General features: G+C 39.4%; 1 long non-coding RNA gene across 1 annotated transcript in view; it reads left to right on the top strand.

Moving 5' to 3' along the window:
- Positions 1 to 18,554, top strand: part of LOC120510961 — a 125,226-nt gene extending 106,672 nt beyond the window's left edge. The window contains exons 2-6 of the long non-coding RNA XR_005629640.1: positions 12,499 to 12,677; positions 14,641 to 14,712; positions 15,043 to 15,241; positions 17,590 to 17,688; positions 18,205 to 18,554. This is a non-coding gene — a long non-coding RNA (uncharacterized LOC120510961). The remainder of the gene's footprint in view (positions 1 to 12,498; positions 12,678 to 14,640; positions 14,713 to 15,042; positions 15,242 to 17,589; positions 17,689 to 18,204) is intronic.
- Positions 18,555 to 18,990: the final 436 nt, after the last annotated feature.

Raw genomic sequence — 18,990 nt, 5'->3', positions numbered from 1 at the left:
AGGAGGCCTGTTATCTGAAGAAGGTCCTTGTTAAAGGACATATGCTTGACAGCTGAGTTGTACCTAATAATCCTGCTGAAGGCAGTAGCTCAGCAAGAGGAAAAGCTTCAGGATGTGGCCTAAGTTAAGAAGAGGGCATTATTAATGTTGATATTTTTAACAAGAAGGGAGCTGCCTGTTTCATGATAGCATATTCTGATTAAATTACTCATATCTGATTTTTGAGGCAACTGGAGGACATGGCTGAGTATCACTGCAGTCATGCTATCTCCCAAGCTATAATGATTCCACAGTGGGCAGAACCGTGGTTTGTGGTTACCTCAGCAGATTCCTGGCCTTGCAGTTGAAGTGGGTTGGGGCCACTTGTGATCATGTGGGCCCCTGCCTTGCTGTGCAGCCTCCTGTGGAAGTTGCACTTTTAAGTTGCCTGGATGCTGTGCCTGCTGTATCCAGCTAGAAAAGCAAAATCTTTGTGCCTATGACACCTGTATAACGAGCATTGCTCTGACTGACTGGCTTCTCCCTTCCAGTTCATTTCAAGCATCTCTGGTAATTTTCCTCTCATCACCCTGATGCTGTCACACCCACACCCTAATTGCAGCACCTTCCCATCAACTACCATGTCACCCTTATTACCACAACAGTCCTCCATCTAGAGTCTCAGTGTGTTCCACCCAGCCCATTCCCCATGCACTGCTCTGTCCCCTCTCTCCCTCTAAATCTCTTGTCTGTATGCATAACTTAAAAATTTCTGCTCTTCTGTCACCAAAATTGAAGCAACCTCATATACCATTTTAAGATGCAGGCAACAAATTCTTAAAGAGAAGGAGATGATTTGTATAGTTTGGGAAAATCCATGAGTTTTGGGTTAGTCTGGGAAGTTTTACTAACAAGAATAAATGTGTCAGTGGAATCTAATTGAATATCTCCTCTCAAAATTCAGATTTTCTGCTATGTGTATACTTGCTAAGTTTCTGCTGTTTGCAATCACCACATATTTAAATCAATAATGCTTGGTTTTCTAAAGGGCAATTTGTTTCCAGATTTAAAGCAGCATTTTAAAATCCATTCATAGAAACTTTGTTCTTGGGAAAAGAGAATATGACAATGATGCTGAAAGTACCTTTGATACATCAACAATGGATTTTTTTTTTTCTTGGCAGATACTACTTCAAATGATTCCTATTTCACTTATTTCTCTTCCAGATGATTTTAGTTTCAGAATTACACACCAGTCTTTTCTCTACACATCACACAACTGGAACATTTAAATGAACTGTGGCATGCTTGTCATTAGAACTGAAAGTGTGCTGAGTTCCATGTCTCTGCATTACCATAAATTGTTTGAGACCTCTTTGCAATACTTGTTAAAATTGTTTTGAGGGATGTTTCCCACAGTTTGGTCTGGTTTTGGTCAGTATCTCAGTCATGGATAAGTACATTTTATTTTCTCTACACAGATGTTTTATCTGTCACATATAATGCCAGTCAGATTAGGTAATTCCAGGTGATCTTGTCAGTTTGTTCTATATAAGTCTTTGCAGGACAGGCAACCGTATGGATGAAGTGCAGGAAATTCATTTGTCTTCTGTTCATTGTCATACTTGGCTGTCACAGAAAATCATTTCTCACAATACCATATGTGCTAGACCCATTATCCTGCTCTATGCTATATCACATGTATTTTATGTCGACTCATGCTTGGTTTTCACATTTTAGATTAAGAAGAGTGACTGTATAACATGTTCTGAAGGTATTTAACAAATTCACAGCTTCTGTCACACTGTGTCCTAAAGAAATTAAAATAAACACTGTTGGTGTGCAGTCTAAAGCTGGGAATTACTATTTAAAAGTTATTCTAACAGTAGTTTGCTCATTTTAGGAGGAAAAGGAAATTTAAAATCTGTAAAGTATGAAACAAGTTCTTCCTCTTTTATGATATTATGTAGGCTGTGCCTAATTCTTTAGAAAGCATGTTAGGAAGAGAGAGAGCACCTGCAGGTTGCATTCACTTGAACTGCACATAGGCTAGATGTTTATGGGCAGGACTTGACACACTACCTGTAGAAATGACAGTAAGATTATCTTAGGTGTTAGCTTTCACAGTCTGTCACAATTTTTGAAGTGACATTCAGCTCAGGTTCCTGCACAGGCGTTAATCTGACTCTTCTGTGAACAGGGATTCTGACGGATCATGTGATTCAATGAGAGTCACACAAACAGGCCCTACGAGAGAAGTGTTTTCAGCTTCCAGTGGTTATCCTTATAACCATGTGTCTCTTCATTGTTGGGGTGTTTTTTGACCTTAAAGTCATGTGTTAAAAGACACACTTTTGCTCCTGACTACTGCTTGGGGCACAGATAGCCAGAGTTCCTACTTGAATTTTGCTATTGCAATGCTAGTTAAGGATAATTAAGTAGGTGGAGTAGGGAGGGGGGGGGAGGAGGAATCTTAGGCTCAGTACGGTTTCTATTAATGATTTTTAATGTTTGTACTGAATGGATGACATGTCTTTGAAAGATGAGCTTGTTTTGCTTTAGCATAGTCCTATGATGTCACCTAAGCAGGAGAGCAGAGTTCAAGAGTCCTGTCAGCCTGCAAGCTTGCAAGGGTGATCTGGGTGTCCTTGAGTATCTTAGGAAACCATATTTTTTTGTTCTTTCCCCAGACTTGAAGCATTTCTGTTTAGGATGATCATTTCATTTTGCTCCAGAACATAGACTTCTGACTGCTGAGGTTAATGTCAAACAGGACTGATTGTTTAAAGCCAGGAATAAATTCAAGAATTTGGAAATCAAGGAACCTCTCTGCATGGTGTGCTCAGCCCTAGTAAATTGATTAACTTTTCAAACCTTTTTTGCAAGAAGGAAGATCAGATTTTCTCCTTCCCTCCTCCTTCAAAAATAATGTTCTTTACAGCATGAAAAGCTGTCATGTATAACGGAGACCCTAGGTGCATGCCATCAGTGCTGGGTGGACTTAAGACAGGAAGAAAAGGTATTAAGAGCTATTGTAGACAGAAAAGATTAACTTATCTATTTATTGATTTGTTTCTTGTTTTATAGGGGAAGTATTGTAACAATTCATTTTACAAGACCCACCAGCCCTACTGGTAAATATGAGTTTTATTACCCAATGTGGGAATACTGGTATCATTTTAGCAAACTGACCAGGGCACATCTCTAGTAAAATAGCAAATGGTATGGATTACAGGAGACCTTGTGACTGGGTATTGCTTAGCAACTACACGTGTTTAGATCACAGGCCTGGTGAGGTAATTCATGCTGGGGATGAATAGGTAGCATCTGACCACATAACACACACCACGTTCAAAACAACTAACCCTTTCACTGCCTTCTAGCAGCACCCTTACCTTTCTCTATTCCTGTCTTTATAAAGCACTCTTAAGGATGAGAAATGTCACCTTTTCATAATTTGGAGAATGTTGAATCTCCTTCTTCTACAAAAGTTTGTTCAGATGGAATTTCTGCTGTCTGGCTAAAATTACACAGGACATATTACAATCAAGAGTCAATGTTGCTGTAGGAATTTTTACTTTTTCCTTTCATATAGCACCCACTACATAACTACTTCTACATAACAAATTAATAGTCAGACCTACCCATATTACCGATATGTCACAAAGGTGGTACCCTTGGAATAGAAAGGCATGTTTGTGGTGTTTTCTCATGATGCATTTTTTTTCTGAGGTTTGAAGAAGTTATGAATGTATCAGTACATTCTTATATAAAGTTGAAAAACTATGTTACTTTACATTTTGTAGAAGTCCTAAAGGACTTGACAAAGACTTTGTTCAGTGGTTTGTTGAAGACTACTGTAAGGATATAACCACATCCCCAGAACCAAGCATTATGCATGTTTGCTGTGACTTCTAGAAGAGGATATTGCCCAAACGCTGTGTGAATCTGCTTTTGTCCCAGGATGGAGTTGTGTGTGGTTTGTTCTTAAAAAAAATTAAACAAATAATATCAAATATACTCAATCCTCTCAGCAGTTTGTATTCTTTTAAAAACTTCTTGTATTTTCCTTGCTCTTGGCAGAAAAGTAAAAATACATTTTCAAAAACAAAATTGCAACCATTCATCCCTAAGAAAAGTGTCATGTTACATAGTCCATCATCTCTATTAATATACTTGATCTAAGTGTTTAGGAAGTTTGATGGGCATCCTTGGTGTCCTCTGTTTTGGAGCGTTCTGAGTGCCTCAAGGCTGAGGTACTTAACTGTGAAGGTTATGACTTTCTCAAGCACTGATTTCACTTGCAAATCAGGAACAGTCCTAATTAATAAATAGGTCATTCAGAACAGACAAACAAATTGTATGTTGTGGTCTGGCAGGGATTTTGAATTTGAATACCCTTCCCTTCCCCTCTACCCCTTTGCTAGGAAATTGTTGAAAAGTGATTTTAATTGCCTAAAGTTTTATTATTGAGCCCAGTTTTCACAGCTGGCACTGCCCTCATGCACAAAACTACACAAACATGGTTCTGAGATGGTAAACTGATAATTTCTTTATCTCTCACAAATAAAAAAAACCAACCAGTGTTAGGAGAGATTCTGCTCAGACCATGCTTTGTAAAGAGATTCTTATTTAAATCATAAGAAGAAAATTGTAAACTATATATAATATGTTTATATGTTATTATATAATAATGAAAAGTTGAAAAAATCACATGTTATACCTGAAATTTGTAGCTCTGTTTGGAATTTGAAACTATCAGCTAAAATATTTCTGGTTACATAAAGTGCATGAATTGTTAACTAAACTAACAGCTCGCATTGAAACATATGTGAGCAAACTGCTGAAATGAGAACTCAGAGGTCTGCTCACTGTGTCCAGAGACAGGGCCAGACTGCATGTTTTGACTCAGAAAAAGTGTCATTGTCTTCAGTACACTTAATTAATGTTCTTGATCTATGATGATCACATTTAAAATCTCACTTATGAAATGAAGCAGTGTGTGTATGAATTTGTGTGAGAAGCATCTGCAGTTGGGCTTATCTGCAACTGTTGAAAGAGCAGTATCTTTCTCTTCAAATACTGTCCATCATTTCAGGATCTTTACTGTCTTCCCAAGCCAACCTGTGACACCACTGAGGAAATAAAGATAGAAAGGAGGAAGATAATTTTTCCAATGTCCTTATAGGAAGTGTGCTGGGATTGGAGCCCATCTCCTCTGAGTCTTGCTTCTTTTTCTTGATCAAAGGACTGCTCTACCTCTCCATGGAAATCCAATGTGTATTTCAGCTGACCCTCTGTTCTGTGGGGCACCCTTTGTTTCAGATCTAAATTTAACTCTGTTTCATACGCAGCTTGGCTTTTCATGCTGCTGTTATAATAAATTATAGATCTGAAAGGCTGATTCATCCAACAGTAAAAACTGTTATTGTTACAGCCTGGGAACACGATACTGTTTTAGAAACTGAGATTTGGTTGGGTTGTTTGGTTTTTTTTTTTTTTTTTTTTTTTTTTTTTTTTAATTTAGGAGAGCCTTAAACCTTTTCCTCTGTGATAAATCCCAGCACCTGAACAGCTCTACATAACTGCTGAAAGAAGTGAATACTGGTTTGTTATCTAGATGTTGTGGAGTCAGGGTTGCCTTCAATGTAAATGCAGATGGACCTCAAGGTATTTTCCTTATTAGCATGATTTTTAATCATGGTTTTGTTTTTTTTTTTCCAATTGATATTTTATGGCCAAGAAGGTGAATTTTTTTGGGGGAAGAAGAAAAGCTCACCCAAATTAATCTATGTAGGACCTTGTTGATTGTCTAGGTGCAACTCAAACAAGTCTTTACTTGTTGAGCTGTTAGTTGAATGTATTCTCTACTTGCCTGTAAAAGCATCTCTGTATCCCCTGAAGGGTTTGTGCCTGCACAGCCCAACCAAAGTCCCTTTTCCCCTTTAAGCCAGACACAACTCATGGATAGGATCTAGTGGAGCGGAGCAGAGCCTCCATTTATAGCCCTCACAGTTCACAGTCTTCATGTGGATGCAGGGCTTGTATGTGGGACCTCAGCTGTGCTGCCTGACTCAGCCCCTAGCCTCCCTTGGCATGTGAACTGCACCTAAATCTGAAATGTGGGATGTTCAAATGCTGTTAGTTTGTTGGCCTTCAAATCTCACCTGTGAGAGCTTGTTCTTAGGAGGAGTAAATAACATCTGTTCTCCTCCTTTCCATCAAGGGCAGTCCCATAGCCTTTTGTAAGGAACTTTCACTGGTACTGCAGAGTTCTACAGCCTTGTCCTTTTCAATAGACATTTTGGGGAGGAGTTAGAAGGTTATAGATTTTCCCATAATATGGACTTGATTGTCTTGCTAGTGGAAGAATATTGCTTCAGTATACTCAGGAGGTTGGCATGAAAATATTGAAACAAAAGTCCTGAATGCTTGGGATTAAGTTAGTGAAGCAATGACTTTAGTACTGTTGGCTGCTTTGCTGTGGCATTGAGTTGCTTGGTGAGGCTCTGTTTATTTCTGTTTCCTGATTTGTGTTTATTCCTTTACTGGCTCTTATTTACCATCTTTTGTCACAGGAAACTGTGCATGTGTATTCAAATAACAGTGTAACATGAAGTGTGTCTCTAAGAAATACATATTTTTAGAAGCTACATATAAATAGTACATTAAAGATGCAGGCATCATCTCAGTCTATGTCGTTCCAAATAATCCAGTGTTTGGATTGGTGTGGGATGGCTGGGAGGGTTGTATGTTTTTAAATTAAAAACCCCATTAAATTACGTATGTGACAGAAAGCATTGTGCTGAAGAGTGGTGCTAGTCATATCAGTCTCTTGACTGATGGATATGTCCCTCATTTGGAGGCCTTTTCTCTAGATGTCTTTCATAACATGATAGTAGCAACACACTTGAACTTGAATTAATTTAAAAACTAATTAAAATATTAATTTAAATTAATCTTTTCCAGAACACCTTCTTGAAAAATCAGTTGATCTGTAGAAAGGGAGCCAGCCAGAGACAGTGCTGAAACTATGCTTTTGATCTGAATACCCACCTAATGCAAAGGTCAGACACAGACTGCATCTGGCTGCCATCTTTTGAATGAACAATTTCAATCCCGTTCCATGTCCCCATACACTCCTGCAGGGAAAATATGGAGTTAGATTTAAGTCTGAAATTCTTATCTTCTTCAAATATGAATCCTAGGTAACACATTCTGCTAGCTGCACCTAATATGTAACAACAGTGTCAGAAAATGGAAGGGAGGAAGAGAACAGTTCATTCACTGTGGGGTTTTGTTTGTTTGATAAATGGCAGCTTGTCCAGGTGCTGTGTTAGCAATAATTTTCAACTTGATTGAATAATTGGGAAAGGAATACATTGCTCCATTCACTCAAAGTCAATTAGCAGTAGGAGGAGGAGCTAGCTGCTTCTCCACAAAACATGCAGGTGTTGCTGATATTCTGACTGCTATAAATTGTAGAAGTGAGGATGGGGTTTCAGGAATTGACTGGTGTGATGGAGCAGGAAAAACAATCAGAATAAATCTGTGGGAGGATCCTTCCCTTTTTTTGACTGAGGAACACATTAAGTGTCTACATAGTAAAATGTCAATTGAGATCAAAGCTTCCAAACAGCATCTCCAGTGGTGGACTGGTTTGAAGTGAAGTGTACCAGGAAACAGCAGAGACGTAGAAACGATGATAGCTTCCGAGGCTCATTGGGGAAAATGAAATGACAGGAGAACAAGGCTGTTCTACCAAGTGGTCTAAGTGACAAACTCTTTAAATTGTCAAAAACCCATTTGGCTGTCACTCAGCACTGAAGACGATAAAATCCATTGATGTTAATGTTGTCAAGTGACCAAAAATGCTGCTTGGTGTTGAGATTGCTGGCCCATTCTGGGCCCTGCTTTAATTAAAACCTACCCAGACTCATAGATTAAATGCTTAAGTGCACATTTGCTGGGCTACCACCAACAGGCTCTCTCAGAAGTCTAGTTCCATGTGTAGGACCTAAACCCCAGGCTGATGGATTAGAACAGGGCACATACTCTTCTATGTTAGGATATGTTAGGAAAGACAACAGCTATTAGCCCCTCCTCACTTCTGAGAAGTGAGATTGTAATTCCAAGCCTCTTGTATTCAGGGCTGCAAGTTTTAAATGCAAATTACCAAGGTCAGGGTCTGGGAAGATATGTTCTAAATTGCAAAGAGGGAAGAGAGAGGCTCCTCTGGACTCCCCGTTGGCAAGCTTTATTTGCTCCCTGTTGAAGATGCTGGCTCAGGCACCCATTTTTTGTTGCCTTACTCTCTCCACATTCCATGAGCAGGCACCGTAACAAATATTAGAATGCAAGCATCCTTCACAGGCAAATCTGGCTTGCTGAGTACTTCAGAACTCATTCTCCCCTCCAACATAAACAGAGGGAGCTTTACTCCTTTCAGCTGTGATTTTTACCTCATAACATCCTTAGTGCAGTAGACCTGGTTGTAAATTCAGGTCAGAATTGCTGTGTGTGTATACACATGGTTTCTACCATCAGATAAATACACAGATAAACATGTGGTAGCTATTTTAATCAATCATACCCTGGGAGCTTTGCCCACTGTGTTCCCAAGAACAGGGTGCAAGATGCATCACTCTAAAGAAATTCCACACATTGCTGCAAGTGACCCCTTACCAGAACCAGGGCTGAGAAAAACTGTAATTTCCTTATTAGAATCACATGTCATCACCTTGCCAGCTACATTCTTGAATGCTCCTCAGCTCTTTTTTTTGCACTGGCTTCCCACAAACACTGCACATAAAACCAGGGTGACTCACAGCATCCTTCTATGTCAAACAATTCTCCGAAAAGGCTGCGCTGGAGTCATTTGATGCCGTGTTTGCTAGTGCCCTGGAGGCCTCCAGGCAATCCCCAAGTCAGCTGAGTTCATGTTACCAGAGATAAGTAGTTGGCACTCAGACTGTGTGCCTGCACAATTTAGACTTCTTTTTAGTCATAAAGTAATTTTCCAATTTATTTGGAAATTACATATTGCTCACCAAATATAGAAAATGGGTCATGTTGCAGTCAATATTCTCCAGGTGCCCTATGGTCAGGTCTGATTGGTGACTCATTCAGAAGCTCCTTTTGGCTTTGACTCTTCTCTCTGAGCTATTTGCAGCAAGCAGTGTTTCTGTTTGGCAGATAACCATATTACAAAAGTGAGTAAACGCTAATTATTTACAGGATAGATAATTTCCCAGGGGACCAATGATCACCAGGTTTCCTCATTTTGCCATTTTCTTCTTCTGCCTCCTCAAAATTTGGATTTTTGCTTTGTGGAAGCAAGTTTCTCAGAGTTAAAAAGTGAAAAACTTTTTAACTCTGAGGGTCAAGGAAGAAACAGTTTCTGGACAGCACCTTCAGAACTTTGAGGACTCTATTAAAGCTGGAATTATGCAGAGTGAGATTCTTGCTTTTTTACCTTGGATCCAAGTTTACACAGTTCCCTTCATGTTTTTAGAAAGTATTGCTTCAAAGGAGCTCTGAAACTCCCTTTTAGATGATGGATTGGGGTTCTCCAAAGCATAGGTCACCAGCAAGACTGCTGAAAAAGGCAGTGAACTATCTGAATAAGAAGGCTTTATTTACCCAGGTCCTGTTAATCCCAGCCCACTCTCAAATGATTAGCAGGGTGTCTGCTGGAGGAAGCTGTGGCGCTCCACACGCAGTTGGCCTTGCCTGCACTTTCAAGGCAAGATCAAGTGACTTTTTCCTTGGGCCCCAGAGGACTGTGTGCTATGCCTCAGCATGAGGAAGCAACACAAGACCCTCCAAGGGAATGTACTTGTCAGTTCTCTCCAGGATGAAGTTATGGAGATGAAGTTATGCTATCCAGGACATGTCCATACAAGAGGGCTGGAGTGCACAAATGAAATGGCACAAAAAATGAAATGGTGACCACTGTATGTGCTGGCACAGCCACCAGATGACCAAGACCAGTCATGCAACTGGATATATTTGGCTTGGAATATATATAATACATAGGATTTAATGATCAGTCTGTACTCTTCCTTGAATCCAAACAGACACAGGCAAAGGTTAAAACTTTCCTTTCTTTTGCAAAGAGGATTTTTACTTTTCTGGAATCATAGCCTTTCACCTGCTGAGCTAAAATTTCTGAGTCTAAAAATGCTCTTTAAAGTCCCATCTTCAGTTCAGATACACTCCTAAAAATTCTCCCTGTATGACCACCTTAACTTCCAGTCAAATTTTAATAGGCTGCTGCACAAAATGTGCATTCTGAGATTATAAAGCTTCTCTTGTTATCAGTAAAAGAAAAAAAAAAATCAGAGATAAAAGACTCATGGTTTCGCTGCAACTTTTTACACAGAATGAATTCAAACATTAACTTTTCAGCTTCACTTTCATTTAAACATTAGTGAATGCTTGCTCAGTTGTCAATAGCTAGAGAGACTTCATCTGGATAGCATAACTTCATCTCCCATCCTGTCCTAGGGATGGAATAGGAACGCACAGCTTCAAGCTTGGAATCCACTTAATACTGGAGCAGCTCAAGGCATAGTAACACTGGAAAAGGGAAAAAAATTTATAGGCGGATTGCTCTGCTGGAATAGCTACTGCCTGCCTGAAAGCCCAGCCATTGTTTTGGAGCCACTTTAGGTTACTGACTGTAATGTCAGTAAGGACAGCCCAACAGTTAGTGAAATACTCATGTTAAATTTCCATGTTTCTCATGGTGATGTCAAGTGAGAATTCAAAGAAAAAGTCGATTGACCTGTTATTTTACTGGTACAAGATATGAGTGTTATCTTTCTAGTGCACCCAAAATAATCCTTATCTATGAAAATGAGTTACTGTGTATGTCCATGCTCAAGGGCAGCCCTGAGAGTGCATGACATAGAATGAAAAAGCCATCATGCATCTCCCCTTCCTATTAAGGAGTCTGAGTTATGTTCTCAGCTAGAACAGCTTGCATAAGAACATAAGTCCAAATTATGGAAGTTATTTTGATAATGGTGTTATGTCTAGGCAGGCTTTGAGAATGCCCATGTCAGGTATGTAAGGACTCTGGAGAACTTTTGCATCTGCTAATCCTAGAAATTTTGAGTCTAAACTCCTTGTGTTCATTAGAATGAGGCCACTACAGTAGGCTAGCAGTATTTCAGAATAAGAAAAATTGTTTTATAAGCATGAACACAATTTATTGGTGTTCTTTTGTTTATAAATAGCCATATTTTGCATCCTACCTTTCACCCTTTAAAAAAACCAAACAGACAAACCACAAACAACAACCTCCCCCGCAACCAGCCAAGCCCCAAAGCATCAATGGAGCACAAAGGAGCTCGTCTGTGCCAGCTAACCAGCTAGTTTGGTGTAGCATAAGGTGCAGGAAAGGAATGAATGTGACTTGTTGTGACTGATTAAGAGGGGCAAGGAAGGAGCATGGGGAACAATGAATGCATGCTGTGTGGAGTGTGCATAGTCCTGGAAAGTAAGAGAGTGAAATGCTGCTGAAATATTGATAGGGTGGATAGGATCTGGAATGATTGACAGCATGTGTGTGTGTCTTGGCAAGTTTAATTGGATTTGTTGGGGTAGAGGGTGGAAGAATGTGGTGCATTTCCTTTTATGGGTTTCTTTCTTTCAGTCATTTCTTTTCTTTCCTATAGAATTGACATTCAATGCATATACTTTTCATTGTCTGCATAGAAAACCTGGTCTTTATTCCCTTAAATTTTAAGGTTGAGGGAGCTGCGTAGTGGAGATGAAAAGAGATGTAAAACAGCTTTCATTGCTTTTTATTTACTACTTGTCTTCACTCTTCAGTGAGCAGTCATGCCTAGTGAGACTGGTGACTTGGAGGGGAAATAAAAAAAAGAGTATGTAATTGAATGGTGGCTAAATGAATTTCAGTATTATGATGCCCATCATAACAGGAATTCTTCCATTAAGACTTGTGTATGTGCCCTACTGAGTATTACTGTGTTTTTCTTTTTGGCTTATCGTCAGTAACCAGATTCCCATCATCCTACCCTAAGATGGGAAATTGAGGCTCTATGCATGAAGGTCTTAGTGAGTTATGAAGTCTGGATCCCTGAAAACTATCACCCCAGTGCCCATTCGGCCTCCTAACTTCTACTGAAACAAGTAGGTTTCTGTGTAGAGCCGCCTCCATTGCTTGGATGATCAAAGCCTGGATTTTCAACAAGTTTCCAGACACAGTGTATGTGGGTTTTCTCTGCAAGGCTGTCTTTTAGCCTTCTTTCTCTCATGCCTTTCTGCAGCACAAGTGTACTGTGCTTTTAAGCAGAACTGTTGAACTATCTGTTCTGTCCCAAACTGTGACTTCCCATTCTGGTATAAATCAGCACTTCCTCTGAGGTCAAAACTAGAAAGCAGAAAACCTATCTTCATTGCTGATATCTATAAAGTTGAGGGTTTTGTGGGTTTTGGTTTGCTTTATGTTGTTTACAGGGTTTTTTTTGTTTTGGTTTGGTGTTGTAGGTCAGAGAGCTGATGCTGAGGATGACAGGCTCCAGGGTGTTTCAAAGTGAGAACCTCAATTGCTGCTGCTGGGCTCAATGGGAGAGAAGCCTCGTGTGAGTGAAGGATTAGCGAATCCAGGTGGCTTCCCTTGTGTGGTGAAGACGAACAACTACTGATGAAGGACACTGCATCAAAAGGTAAAAAATTGTCACTTCTTCCTATTCTGAGTGACTCATTAACCAAAGACATGGTAATTCTTTGCAAACTTGTGATCTTTCCAAGCCTTTGGGCATATACTTCAGGGCTTTTGTTCCCTTCTTTCTGCTTCACTTTGCCCCATGAACAAGCTTAACAGTCTGTGAAAACCAATGAGTTGGTAGCTGTAAGGAGGGAGGACTTAATGACGTGTTCAGTCATCTCTGAAGAGATGAAGCCAAACATGTGTCTGGTAGCAGGATATTTTTGGAGCTGTTTGTCTATTTTCAAATAACAAGTTTAATGTAATAATGTCATTACACAGCTCTAAATTCAAGGATGTGTTTTCACTGGAACACAATAGAAGCTAAGCTATCAGTCAGATAGCTCATTTTCATTGCAGTAACAGCCAGTTTCACTGGCAGAAGTATTCCTGAATTTTGCTCTTTCAGTTACTTAAGGCTGCTTTTGGTGTGAGATAAATGTGTCTCCCTGAGAACAATTAAAGACTTCTGGGGAAAAAAAGAGGCAAAGTATAGGAGAACAGTCTGCTTGCTTGTTTTATCTGATTTGTTTTTATTAGTGTGTAAGCTAAATTCAATTTCTGAGTAAAACTGTTGATGCAAGAAACCACATATCATTTTTCTGCTCTGGATGTTGTACTTCTTTTCTTATGAAAAACCTGCATTTCAGGGAAATAAACCCAAACAGTAGAGGTATCATTCATGAAAAGTCAACCAATGTCTTTATTACTTCACTAATCAACAAACATCTATCTCTGCTTGCTCCAAATTTGCTCCCATTGCACCAAATGTTAACTCTTTAATCTTAGCACCCTCTGCTGTGGACAGCTATAACAACATCATACTGAATTATTCTTGGTTTATACCTTGTGTACTTCATTTGTACCAAAGGGTTTACAAATGTAATAAAACTCATATCAATGGAGCTGCATGAATATGATATGAAAAATGTATTTTTTCTTGTGTTAATCTGGAGAGTAACTTTCTTTTCAAATGTATACTGAAGAGAAGATATGTAGAATACAAACAAAAGGTTCTAAATTGTTGTAGACTACAGAAATCAAACCATAATCTTAACCTTTGCAAAAGAGAAGTGTAGGCAGATAACCTTGCTTCAATCTGGAGATCAGCTCCAGGTTGGTGAGTCCGTAAGAAAAAGCCAATATTTGCCATATGCACTGATCATATCACATCTACCTCTGGTGATACCACTTCTGAAGTGTCCAAATAGACAAGAAGTGAAGAGTGAATGTAACATATCTGGGGTGCATGGGCACAGCATCACCAGCTGGACAAAAGAGATGACTGTCCCACTCTGCTCTGCATTGATGCAACCTCGAGTCCTGGAGGCATCACAATATTTAAAAAAAAAGCATTATTAAACTATTAGAAAGTGTCCAAAGGAGGGCCACAGGGATGGTGAAGTGTCTGGAGGTGAAGCCAAATGCAAAGCAGCTGAGATCACTGGTTCTGTTCATCCTGGACAAGAGGAGACTGAGGGGAGATCTCACTGCAGTTACAACTTTCTCCTGAGGGGAAGAGGAGGGATAGGCACCGATCTCTTCACTCTGGTGAGCAGTGATTGGATTTGAGGAAATGGCCTGAAGCTGAGGCAGGAGAGGTTTAGGTTGGATATGAGGAAATGGTTCTTCGCCAGAGGGTGGTTGGAACAGCTCCCCAGGGAAGTGGTCATAGCACCAGCCTGACAGAGTTCAAGCAGTGTTTGGACAATGCTCTGAAGTGCCTGGTGTGACTCTTGGGGTATTCTGTGCAGGGGCAGGAGTTGAACTCAATTATCCTGATGGGTCCCTTCCAACTCAATGTATTCTATGTTTCTATGATATCAGCTTAATTTATAATAAGAATATTGCAGGGATTATACTTTAAAATCAAACTTTGTTATTGTATCTTTCCAGTAACCAGTTCAATTTTTTAATCTCAGTGACAGGGGGATTAAGTTGAATTTTAGCAGAGGTACAGTCTGAAAACTGAAGGAAGAAACTATTTGTAGAAGGTAAGTTAAGAATGACAAATTCTTTTGTATGTGATCACAGACAGAAAATCTCTTTTTCCTCCTTAATGAAGTAAATTACACTGTAGATCCTTAGTTGGAAACACTGTTTCTAGTGAACCTTTCTTCTTTCTTCTCCTTCATCTCACATTTTGAACCTTTCTCCAGCTCTTGTCAGGCTTGGAGGCCAACCTGATGGCTTTCCCAGAAAGGTGCTTTTGAAAATTGCAGTAATTTCAGAATAGACATAAGGAGTTCTCTGTACTTTCAGTGTTTTCCTTTCATGATTAAGTATTTGATATCAACCCTCCCTTCATATTTTCTGTTTTCTAGAAAGCAGCATGTGTAACAGGAGAAGAGTAAGAATCTGTCTTACCCTTCTCACTCCTCCAACTCCATCTGCTGATCATTCATATGAGAGCTGTAACATCAGAGCTGCTTCTGAGCATTATTGAAGATGTGGAACAGTGAAATCTTTTTTGTCAAGCCTCCAAGAGCAAATAGCAGCAGAGATGAGATTTTGAATATGCTGGTAATACTGCTCTATTGATCTCAAAACACTTTACAAACATTAACTAATTAAGCTTTAAAACAACAAAGTAAGTTTGCATTAATGGTACCTATTTAGCAAATGAAGAAGTGGAGGTAAACAAAGGGTAAAATGACCAGAGTCAAGTGATGAGTGAAGGTCAGAGGAAGGTCTCCTGCTTTCTGTTTGTTCTGCTTTTATGTGATCTCATTGAGAAAAATTTTGCAGTGGAGCTTGCAGCCATTTTAGTTTGAAACATTTGGACTTTTTATCACAATCCTGAGCTTGTCTTACAAGAATCAAGGTAATATAAAAGCTCATAAAAGTAATGAACATTTTTAGGCCCTCAGGTCCAGCTTTGATTTTCAAGAGGCAATTTCTTATAGGAGAATGAGGCCAGCAGTGGTTGTGGGCTGTTCTGTGTTGTGAGCCTTTTTTTAATTTTTCATTCATGTTTTTCTGGTGGTGCTAGATTGACAGAAAAGTGCCTTAAGATTCAAAATGGGAGTCCCTTCATGTGGGCTTGACACTGATGTCATGCATCTATCCCACCCTTCCTACGGGAGGACTAAGGCCTTCTCAAGGGATTGCTCTACTCTGGTGATCCCAGCCAGTCTGTGACCCTCAGAGGCTGTTACACAGTGGAATGGCTTAGAGTCAGTGGAGCAACCCTGGATTAAAATCAGTGTTAAAAAGTGGAGGATCAGGCACACAGTAAGTGAATCATGCAGACCAGTGCTGACCCAAACAGAGGATGATGGCTTGGAACAGGTTCCTTGGAGACATTAGGTTATCCTTGGAAAGGGAGGTCTCAAACCAAGCCTTATACTTACATGGGTTTCATTAGGAAGAAATAAAAGGAACTGGAAAAAAAGACATGTAGCTTAAAAGGGAACAGCATCGGCACAGTCTGAAATTTGTTCCATTTTTCAATAAAAGAAGCCAATGCTGCCTTGAAATTCATGTCCCTTCAAAGTTCAAGGAGGCCTGTATTGTTGGCCTGCTCAGTCAGAGCGCTCCAGCCACTTATTGTATGTGGAATGCACTCCAGGGACTGACTGAAAAAATATGATTTAGTGAAAGCTTGTACCCAAAACACATCATTGGCCTCTGATCTCTGAACATTTAAATATTTCAAGCTTACAAGCGGACGCTGTCACGAGGACAGACCCTGATCCCTAGCTGATTCTAGAACATCTGTTGAGGCATTTACCAAGTTAATAGATTAGCTATGAGAATCAGGCAGGTGTTTTTCACCAAAGCCAGAAAACATCAAAATCAGATTGCCCTCCAAGTCTTTCAGCACAGGCAATCGAGTTAGAATGACTCATAGAGTCTAACAGATAATAAAATACACATAACATTTGCTTTAAGGTACAGGTGGGGATATTTTGTACTGCACTTAGGAGAAAGAAAAACTAACTCTATTTGGGAATAGAGTAATTGAATACAGATGGGAGGAGGCAAATGAAAGAATTTAGCAAATATCTCAGTGGAATAGCTAATGGGAACGAGACAGAATAGGAAATTAAAAATTATTCGAAGCAGATGGACCATTCTTTGAGTTTTTTAAAATTTATTAGGGCTGCGAAAAAAATGTGTCTGTTTATTTTCCACGGCCATGAAATTAATGACTTGGTGAGTTGTGCTTGTGCAATTTTATGACTGCCATGTCATTTGTCATAATTTGGGTTCTGTTTGATATGGATTTATGAATATTTCCTCCCCCCAGCATGATTTATGGGTGTTGGTCATATGTGAATTAGACTGTCACCTTTAGTATGAAAAAGTACAAATGACAGATTACAAAAAAAAATACTCAAGTCCTTAGTGCTGGAAAGCAGAGTTCACAATTCCCTGCTCTGCTTCTTCATTGGAAGTTTTTGTTTGGAGCTACGATTAAATGTTTGGACTTGAGTCAAGCATATGGAAACATTGAGAGGACTTGAATAGATCTGAACTCATCTGAACTTCACCTGTGAAACTCAGCTTGAGTCATCCTTTCCTTGTATTATGCATTGGAAAAAGAAAAAAAAAATCTGTATGCTACTTGCTGTAGGAACAACTGATTTACTGTACCAGAGCAGCAAGTTGGCCTTGAAAATTTGCTGTTCTGCTTCCAGTAGTGGCTAGCTCTGGGTCAAACTTCCATGAAAAGTGGAAATAATCTTACACAGTATGTTCAGTTCTGCAGCACTGCATAGTTGAAGGAGTGAAGTTAAAGGACATATGAAACAGGCTGGATTCCTGTAATAATAATAGTATTCTAGGTTTAGATCCAAAGCACTAACTTTTATACTAGCTGTTATCACTTCCATGAAAACTACTACTCTTTGCTTTTTGTTTTGCAGTGTGTAGCAGCAGCATGCACCAATTTAGGACAGAAGGAGAAGCACAGTTGCTTCTGGATTTGAGCCACCTGACTTCAAGCATAAAACTGTGGCACCTAAGTTAGTACCTAATCACCCAAGGCTCCTCTATTGATGCTGCGAAGTGACATGCACTTCCAGAGGCAAATTGAGCCCATGTGTTTTCATCAATTGACTATGCAGGCAGAGAAAAACAGTACCCCTTCCTCATTTAGCTCCCCAGTTTGGTCTAGAAATTCATGTGGGAGGAATTAGAGCCCAGCGTGGGATACAGCTTTAAAAAGAAGAAACAATACACCTTACGTGTCAACAATGCATTGCCAAGCATCTTGCATTCTGAGCTAGCAAATGTTTCCTTTATGGGGGATACAACTGCTTCCTTCTACAGTTCTTTGACAACTGTATGCTGAAGCCCATTTGCTGCAGCCCAGACAGCATTGCTTTTCCAGTGGAGGCTGATAATTCTTACTGAATATCTCTGCACTTGTGGTGAAAGGATGGTTGCTTCACAGGGAGACACCAGGGTAGTCTTTGCATGTCTTGCTAGCACCTATTACCTCTGATTGAATTCCTCTTTTTTTGTCTTTTTTTTAATAGTTAGTCAAGCAAGAACGTGCATGAGCAGGTCATGTCTGCTGCTCTGATGGTAGCTGAGATGCTTCACCATGGTGATATGCAGCTGCACAGAACAGGACTACCTTGCAAAATAAACCTGGATCACTTGTATTTGAATTAAAGGGTAAAGTCCAGTAATCTTAGAATCATAGAATCATGCAAGTTGGAGAATTTAAGATCATTGAGTCCTCCACTGATACTTTTCTGACTCATCAAGAAACCTGCACAACTTTTGGATAAAGCTTGGCTCACCAGTTCTGGTACGTTGATAGCAAATACTCCATTTGCTTTGGCTGATGAAACTTGTATTCATCTAGCACATCTAATTAACCTATTCCCAGTTATTTCAGTTTGAGTAAAGTAAAATATTTTGCCTAAATAAAAATAAAATGTGCATCTTAGGATTTACCTATGTTTAATAAGTTTTTTTCTTACTTGAAATATGCTTCCGAACAAGCTATTTTTGAATCTTTTTTCAGAAATAGTTTTTAAATTACCAGAAGTCAATAATTTCAGTAATTTTCCAGTATTTCAGGGGGTTTTTTCCCTATATGGAGATGAGGAAAATAAAGCAAATTTGCAGAACCTTTTGTTTCAACAAGCCTGCATTTATGCCCCCCATTTATTTTTTTGTCAAAGCATTGAGTCTAGATTATTTCTCTTAGTTACTTTTCTATTTTTTCACTTACAAGATGGATTGTCTTGTAAATTTTGCATTATGTTTCACCATATTTTGAAGTCAGTGAACTAAATAGAAAATCCTTTCCT

The sequence above is a fragment of the Passer montanus genome, unplaced genomic scaffold (assembly GCF_014805655.1).
Source record: "Passer montanus isolate IOZ18808 unplaced genomic scaffold, ASM1480565v1 scaffold61, whole genome shotgun sequence".
Lineage (NCBI taxonomy): Eukaryota > Metazoa > Chordata > Aves > Passeriformes > Passeridae > Passer > Passer montanus.
The sequence above is the reverse complement of the archived record's forward strand: the minus strand, read 5'-3'. Positions and strand labels throughout refer to the sequence as shown.